The following is an 8,438-nucleotide window of genomic DNA, read 5'->3' as shown; positions in this document are numbered from 1 at the left end:
CGGCCGTGAGTGCTCGAGCTGCCTGTGCAGCTGTGTTGGGCTACAACGGTTCTCAGACCTTTTCATCTCAGGACCCCTTCCCACTCAAAAAACGTTAAAGAGCGTTTTGGCTCATGTGAATTATATCTGTTCCTATTTACCACATTAGAAATTAAAACTGAGAAATTTCTTCAATGTTTTATTAATTTCTTTTTTTAAAGATTTTATATATTTATTTTCAGACAGAGGGGAAGGGAGGGAGAAAGAGAGGGAGAGGAACATCAGGGTGTGGTTGCCTCTTGCACACCCCACACTGGGGACCTGGCCCACAACCCAGGCATGTGCCCTGACTGGGAATCAAACTGGTGACCATTTGGTTCACAACTGGTTCACTCAATCCACTGAGCTGCACCAGCCAGGGCACAAAAAGCATATATATGTTAATCAGTAATATCACTTAACTTTTTTTTTGCATTTAACTTTTTACATCTGTTTGGAATTAATGATGTGTGGAGTATAATTCTGATTTCACCCATGAATTTTCTCTCCTCCCACTAGCTTCTGGCCATCACCATTCTACTTTCTCTGTCTCTCTGAATCCGTTCCCCATATAAGTGGGATCATACAATATTTTTCCATTTGTGGCTGGTTTATTTTACTTAGCATAATATCCTTAAGGTTTATCCATGTTCTGTCATGTGTCAAAACTTCTTCACTTTTAAAAAATGTAATCTTTATTGCACTTTTCCCCATCCTATTTAGTCCCCTGAATAATATTTCATTATGTGTAATTTTGTTTATGTACTCACCCATGAATGGACACTTGGGTTGTTTCTACTTTTTAACTATTCTGAGTAATGCTGCCCTGAATATGGGTGTATGAATACCTCCTTGAGATCCTGCTTTTCATTCTTTGGAGTATATACCTAGAGGTGTAATTGGTAGATAGTGTGGTAGCTCTATTTTTAAGTTTTGGGCAACTGCCATACCATTTTCCATAGTAGCTGCCCTTTCCTACATGCCCACCATCAGTGAACATGGATTCTAATTTCTCCACATCTTCACCCACACTTGCTATTTAATGGGGTTTTTGTTTTGTTTTGTTTTGTACAATAGCAGCCATCCTAATGGCAGTGAGGTGGTATCTCATAGTGATTCTGATTTGCACTTTCCTACATGATTAATAGTGGCGTGCATATTTTCATGTGTGTTGGCCATTTGTATATCTATTCTTTGAGAAAATGTCTATTCAATATGTGTTTTCTCTATTTTTAAATCAAGTTGTTTGGTGTTTTTTCTTTTGTGTAACCATTGAATTTCAATCTTTAACAAAGTGAAATGAAACAACAGAATGAGAAGAATGTGTGGTAAGGAGGGTTTGGAGGAAGAGATTTCTGATCAGGATCTCCTTCCCCTGTCTCAGTTTTCATTCATCTGTCCAAGCAGTGTCTTCTTTCCTCTGCTCCTCCCTCAGTGCAGAGACTTGAAATTTCCCTTACTTTTGTGTATCTGTCTCAAATTAGGTAAATTTGGTTCTTTTAGGCTCCTTCGTATATTTGAGAACCACTTTCCTGGTTTAACAGTTAGCTCGCGTGGGTGACGGGCTCCCTCTGGTGGCAAAAGTGAGAATGTATCCAGACTGCCAACAATTATTTTTCTTTTTTCCCCTCCCTCCCTCCCTCCCTCCCTCCCTCTCCCTTCTTCCCTCAGTTAGTCCCCATACCTTTGTCTGTGTCCATGGGTCATGCATATATGTTCTTTGGTTAACCCCTTCACCATCTTTCTTCCGGTCCCTGCTTTCCTCTCTGGCATCTGTCAGTCTGTTCCATGTATCTACTCTTAGTTTATTGTGTTCGTTAGATTCCATATATAAGTATAATCATATGGTATTTTTCTTTCACTGACTGGCTTATTTTACTTAGCATATTTTCTAGGTCCATCCATACTGTAGTAAAAGGTGAGAGTTCCTTCTTTTTTTTACTGATGTGTAGTATTCCACTGTGTAAATATACCACAGCTTTTTTTAAAAAGATTTTATTTATTTATCTTTTAGAGAGGAAGGGAAGGAGAGAGGGAGAGAAATATCAATGTATGGTTGCCTCTCATGTGTCCGCTGCTGGGAACCAAAACTGGGAACTGGCCTGCAACCCAGGCATGTGCCCTGACTGGGAATCAAACCGCAATTGTGTGGTTCACAGGCCTGCGCTCAGTCCACTGACCTACACCAGCCAGGGCTCATATACCACAGCTTTTTTATCCATTCGCCTACTGATGAGCACTTAGGCTGTTTCCAGATCTTGGCTATTGTAAATAGCGCTGCTATGAACATAGAGGTGTGTTTATTTTGTATTTGTGTTTTAGGATTCTTAGCGTATTATTACCAGAAGTGGAATCTCTGGGTCCGCTTCTGGGGATACTCCGTATTATTTTGCACAAGACTGCCTTCCCACTCACAGCACATGAGGGTTCCCTTTCTACACATCTTCGCCATCACTTTTTTGTTTGTTGATTTATTGATGGTGGCCATTCTCACAAGTGTGAGGTGATTATCTCGTTGTGGTTTTAATTTGCATCTCTCTGATGATTAGTGATGTGGAGCACTATTTTCATATGTCCATGGGCACGTTGTATGTCCTCAGGCCCTTTGTATGTCCTCTTTCAAGAGGCTGGGTGGAGGTAGAGGCAGGATTTAGTGGCACCAACCAGGCTGTTGCTTTTTAAAAAAATCCTTGCCTGAGGATAAGTTTATTGATTTTAGAGGGAAAGGGGGGGAAAGAGAGAGAAACATGGATGTGAGAGAGAAACGTTGATTGGTTGCTTCCTGTACATGCCCCAGTTGGGGACTGAATCTGCAACCTAGGTACATGCCCTGACTGGGGATCAAACCCTCCGTCTTTTGGTGTACGGGACAATACCCCAACCAACTGATCCATTGGCCAGGGCATCAGGCTTTCGCTCTCTGAGACTCTCTACAGTTCAGTGGGTACTGAAGTGCTTCCTTGCCCTGCTCAGTTTGGGGGTGCCAGGCCAGAGATAGCAGGCAGAGCTCCCCATGTTGTGTTCACAGGGGCTCCAGAATGTCCCATGCACCCAAGCAGGATCTCCCTTACAGAGTTCCCCAAATTCCTCATTTATGGAACCCCTAGGGCTCATTTGAGGTAACCTGGTCCTTTCTGGTTTCGGTTCTGGAGTATTCATACCTCTGTGCAGGCCTAGCCCTCATGGCCTCCCTGACCAAAGGCAGTACCTGGTTTGAGTTTCTCAGCCCTGGTTAAGCGACCTGAGTTGCCCAAATACCGTACCTCTGCAGCTTTGCCTTCATCTCAAACACTGTGGGCCTCCTGCCCACTTTGGGCTCTGGGGTCCAGTTTTTCTTTGTGGCTTTTCTTTCCTGTCTGCCCCTAAAGCAAGCCCTCAGGTCTTTAACATCAGACTTTACTGCAAAACTCAGCAGGGACCTCAGCAATGGGTAGGTAGTGTTACCAAACTAAAGGGGTTTGTTTGCCTGTGCACATCAAAGCCCAATAAGACATGAACAAAATGAGGGAGCATTTTGAACTGTATGTCTGATACGTTGACTATCCCTTGGTCGCTTAGATGTATTGGCTCTGGGGCTTCGATTTGTTCTTTCATTTGAACCATTTTGCGGGGGGGGGCGGGCAGTCTGGTTGCCCCTGTTACATATTGAGGGGCAGAGCCTTAGGTGTTCACAAGGGCGGGGCAACCCCCATAGCTGGGTTCCCTCAAAGAGGGAACAATGGCACTCTCTCTTGGATTTCAGTTCCTTCTGCCGCTTCCCACAAGCAAATTGGGCCCTTCCGGTGCTGGTTCCGAGCTAGGTGGGCTTGTGTATATTCTAGGACCCTGTGGTTCTCTCCACCAAACTCTCCTGTGAGGCTGGGAGTCTCTCCAGGCACCTCAACCCCTATAAGTGTTTTTAATCGGTGTTTTTAGGCTCTATTTCCCAGCGCTGGGGCCCTGGGTTGTGCAGTCTGTCTCACTGCCCGTTTTCGCCTGGTTTATCTGCATGCAGATGTGGGACCATGGTTAGCCAGCCGCCTTGCGCACCTCACTGGGTCTGCTCATTGCCGCCTTGCGCCCAGGTCTGCTAGCCACTGCCTGCATGCCTGGGGCCTGCCAATTGCTGCCTTTGCACCTGGATCCCCAGCAACTGCTTTTTCCTACTGCGACCCCTCTCCACCGGCCACAGATTCTGTCCCTCTTACCAGTCTGGATGAATGGTTGTCGGACTTCCCTACAGTTCAATTTTCTGTCAGTTCTGGTTGTTTTTTTTTTCTTTCAATTTTTGTTGTCCTTAATTTTGATTGTGCAAGTAGGCACAGTGTGTCTACCTACGCCTCCATCTTGACCAGCAGTCCCTCTTCATCCTTCTTATTCCTTAGGTTCAGCCCTGCCATCTCTCACGTAGAAAAAAAAATTCAGTGGGAAGTGAGGCATTGTCTACACTCCAGAGAACATTCCTCTGGGTTTTCCAGTTCCAGTTTTCTGTAAAGTGCAGGTAACTGATCGCAGCCCAGAAATAATTCTTGTCTGAAGACGTGGAAACTCTGTGAACTGACTTTCTTCCCCACCTACCCGCTTTGTGGAAAAGCCAGCTGCACTTATGTCTGTACATCCATGTCAATATTCCTGAGCTATACATGTGTCCATTATTTGGATTGTCTTTTAAACCTATTATAACATTTGGCTGCCTCCCTCATTCATTAGTGGATAGGAGAAAAGCTTTAACAGATGCTCCTTTTTATATCTTCCCGAGAGGCAAGTTTTTCCTCTCATTGGAAATTATGCTTTGACACTAAGCTGGGTAGTCGCCTGTCCCCCAAAAAGCCCAGCTTTCCAGCACTGGCATGCAAAGGAGCCCACTTTCAGGGGGACAACCAGGGTGACCTGGCTCCCCTTCCATTGCTCTCTAGACTCTGGGGAAGACCTCACCTCTGTGTTCTGGTGACCATGGGTGGGAGGAGGCTTGCTCTGAAGATTTCTGAATTCTTTAGTTTCAGAACAGTTCAATACAGCTCAGGAGCACAGCCACCCTTGCACTTGCCAGGACATTAAATGGTTGCTTTGGAAAAGTGTATAAAAGCTTTTACTTTTGTTCAAGAAAACGTTGCAACTGATGGCTGGGGGGGCGGGGTGAGGAGTTTCCTAAACTTCTGTGCAGTTTGGGAAGACAGAAAGGTTCTAGAGATGGACGGTGGTGACGGCTGTACAACAGCGTGAACGTCCTTAATGCCATTCGAGCTACACACTTGAAAACGGTTAAAATAGTAAAACTTTATGATGTATACATTGTACCACAATAGAGAGAGAGAGAGACAGAGAGAGAGAGAGATACTACTTTGAATACTTTGCTGGGTGGGCCCTGTGGGAAAAGTTGAAATTCACAGCTTCTCAGAAACTGAAATTGTGTGTGTGTGTGTGTGTGTGTGCGTGTGTGTTAAAAGTAAACCTTCCTCCTCCCACCCAGCCCCTTAGTTCTCAACCAATCAGCAATGACTGTGTTCCACCATCTCTAGGGAACAGAATGGAGGAGATAAAAAGAAGGGGCTAACAGTGTGGGAAGGCTGGCCTGTCAATATGTTACTTGTTCTTGTTCTGAAAGGACTGTTTTGGTAGCAAACGACAGACACCTTCCCTGAGCTGGCTTCGCCACAAACGCCACAAACGCCACAAACGCCACAAACTCCACAAACGCCACAAACGCCACAAATGCCACAAACGCCACAAACGCCACAACCGGGAAGGCTTTGGGGGGATCCTAGAGGTGCCGGAGGAAGTGTTAGTTTCCTGTTGCTGCTGCAGCAAATCACCACAAACTCGGTGCCTTAAAACAACACGAATTTAATTTCTTACATCCCTGGGCATCTGAAGTCTGAAATGGATTGGCAGGGCTGGTTCCTTCTAGAGGTTCTAGGGGAGAATCTACTTTCTTGCCTTTTTCAGCTCCTGGAGGTGGCCAGCATCCCTTGGCTCATGGCCCCTCCTTCTCTCTCCATCTTCTTGCTTCCATGGTTACTTCACCTACTACTGACTCTGGCCCTCTGGCCTCCTCTTGGGAGGACCTTTGTGACTACCTTGGGACCACCTCTATCATTCAGGATAACCTCTGCATCTCAGAGACCGTAGCCACAACTGCAAAGTTCTTTTGCCCACATAAAGTAACATATTCATGGGTTCTGGGGATTAGGGAGCTTTCTGTGAATGCATACAGGTAAGGAAAGGACTACTAATGGTCCCCATACCCCCTCGGGGGGATCCTCACCTTCAGGAATGGGGAGAAGTGGACCCCTTTGCCATGCAACAGATGGCTGCCTCCTGCCCAGCTACACCCAACTATTCCGTGCAGACCTTGCATCTGGGCGGGAAGTTCCCACCTTAGTGACTCGGGGCAGGGAGGGGAAGGAGAGGAGCTGCAATGCCTGCTTGGCCACTGTCGTTGGGGATGAACAGAGCAACCGCAGTGGGCTTCCTGATAGGCCCCAGTTCCACCTGGGCACTTTGGCCTCCCACACCCCTCTAAGAGCCCTTCAGAGAGTTCTTGTCTGTGATTCACAAACACACCCACACTCCTCAGATGGTAAAAAAAAGGCAATTTAAATCTCTGAAAATCCCACTAACCCAGAGGTAACCACTGTTAACATATTGATGTATATCTTTCCTGTATAGATTGATGTATAGATTTGAGTATACACGTTTACAAAATTGTTACACTAGCTGCTTTATAATCTGCTTCATTCGCTCAATAATATGTTGTGATCACTTTTCTCTGGCAATAAAAGTAGAATTACCTCTCCATTTCTAGTGGTTTCATAGTATTGCATAGAATAATATAATTAGGACACAATTGACTACCAAGTCAGTTTCAACTATTATAAAAAATTTTACCATGAACCTCTTTGCTATTTGGTTAAGTATCTCCTTAAGGTAAATTTCTAAATATGGAACTGCTGAGTCAAAGCTATACTTATTTACACTTGGGTATTATTACGAGTTAAATTGTGTTCTTCTCCCCTCACCGCAAAAGACATGTTGAAGTCTTAACCACTAGTATTATCCATATTTTCTTCTGGTATGTCTATGATTTTACATTTTCTTTTTTCTTTAAAAAGATTTTATTTATTTATTTTTAGAGATGGGAAGGGAGGGAGAGAAACACCAATGGCTGCCTTTCATGTGCCCCCTACTAGGGACCTGGCCGACAACCTAGGCATGTGGCCTGACTGGGAATTGAACTGGTGCTCCGTTGGTTCTCAGCCTGTGCTCAATTCACTGAGCCACACCAGCTGGGGTTGATTTTATATTTTAAAGTTAATTTTTTGGTATACCAGGAATGTGTTTTCCTGCAAGTGAGATTGGAATCTAGGCAGGTAGTTTTTCAGCGTGACTAGACAGTACCATGAAATAAATGATGAGTGTTTATCATGCTGATCTTAATACCACCATTGTCATATCATACATTCCCAAGTGTACTGGGTGCTACTTCTGTACTCTTGAGATCACTGTTGCAATCAGCCTAACTAGTAGTCATTTACTCTTCTTTATCCCAACTGGGAAAGCACCAAAAATGACCACCAGAGGGCGCCTTCTATTGTCCTTGACCCCCCTCCAGGTCGTCTAGCTGTCCCACCCTGCAGGCTGCATTTCGGTGTTGCACAAAGACCAAACAGGCCACCCTAACTTCCTGCCTTCCTCTTGTGGTGAAAAGACAATAGTGGAGCCAGGGGAAGAGTGTAGGCAACAGGAAGTGGGCAAGTCCACATGCCCTGGTGTGGGCCTCCCTCTTGCCAACACAACAGTCCCAGTCGACTGGGACAGGGCCGCCAGCTGTTCTCAGAGCATTCTGGCTTGGTTTATCCACATTGTCTCCACTAGGTGAGCTCCTACGCCTCCTTCTTGGCCCAGTTCAAATGCTACTACTGGGACCCTCTTGGTTCTCCTACTTTTCTGTCTGTGCTCCCTCAGCACCAGCATTCGTTGCTTTCTGTAGCAATTGCTTATGTCCCCTCTGACCTGGAGAACGTGTGCTCCACCAGGGACCAGCTTGCTCAGCTCCGCCTGGAGACTTGTGAGCAGACGGCCTGGCACGTGGCGAAGAACACTGAACTTCACCTGCATTCTAGTATGTCTTCACCTGCTTCCTACACCTTGGGAGGCTTCCCTGAGGGCAGGTGCTGGGTCTCGTTCTTCTTTCTGGCCCTCTCACTGCCCAGCACAGGGTCTGGCAAAGCAGGCCCTCAGATTCGCTGCGGTGAAGCAGCCTTAGGTGTCTGTAACCCACTTCTGTCCGTGGATGTCTTTTTTTCAGCCACCACGTATCTATCAGGCATTTTCTGTTGTGCCCAGACTGTGCTGGGTGCCTTGAAGGGAGGGGAGTTGAGGAGGTGCCCTGTCCCAGCCGGAGAGCAGACAGTCTCGGATGAGATTCCATGGCCCTATCG

This window comes from Sturnira hondurensis, unplaced genomic scaffold (genome assembly GCF_014824575.4).
Source record: "Sturnira hondurensis isolate 20B ecotype Veracruz unplaced genomic scaffold, ASM1482457v3 Scaffold0016587, whole genome shotgun sequence".
In the NCBI taxonomy this organism is placed as follows: domain Eukaryota; kingdom Metazoa; phylum Chordata; class Mammalia; order Chiroptera; family Phyllostomidae; genus Sturnira; species Sturnira hondurensis.
Note: the sequence above shows the minus strand (reverse complement) of the source record.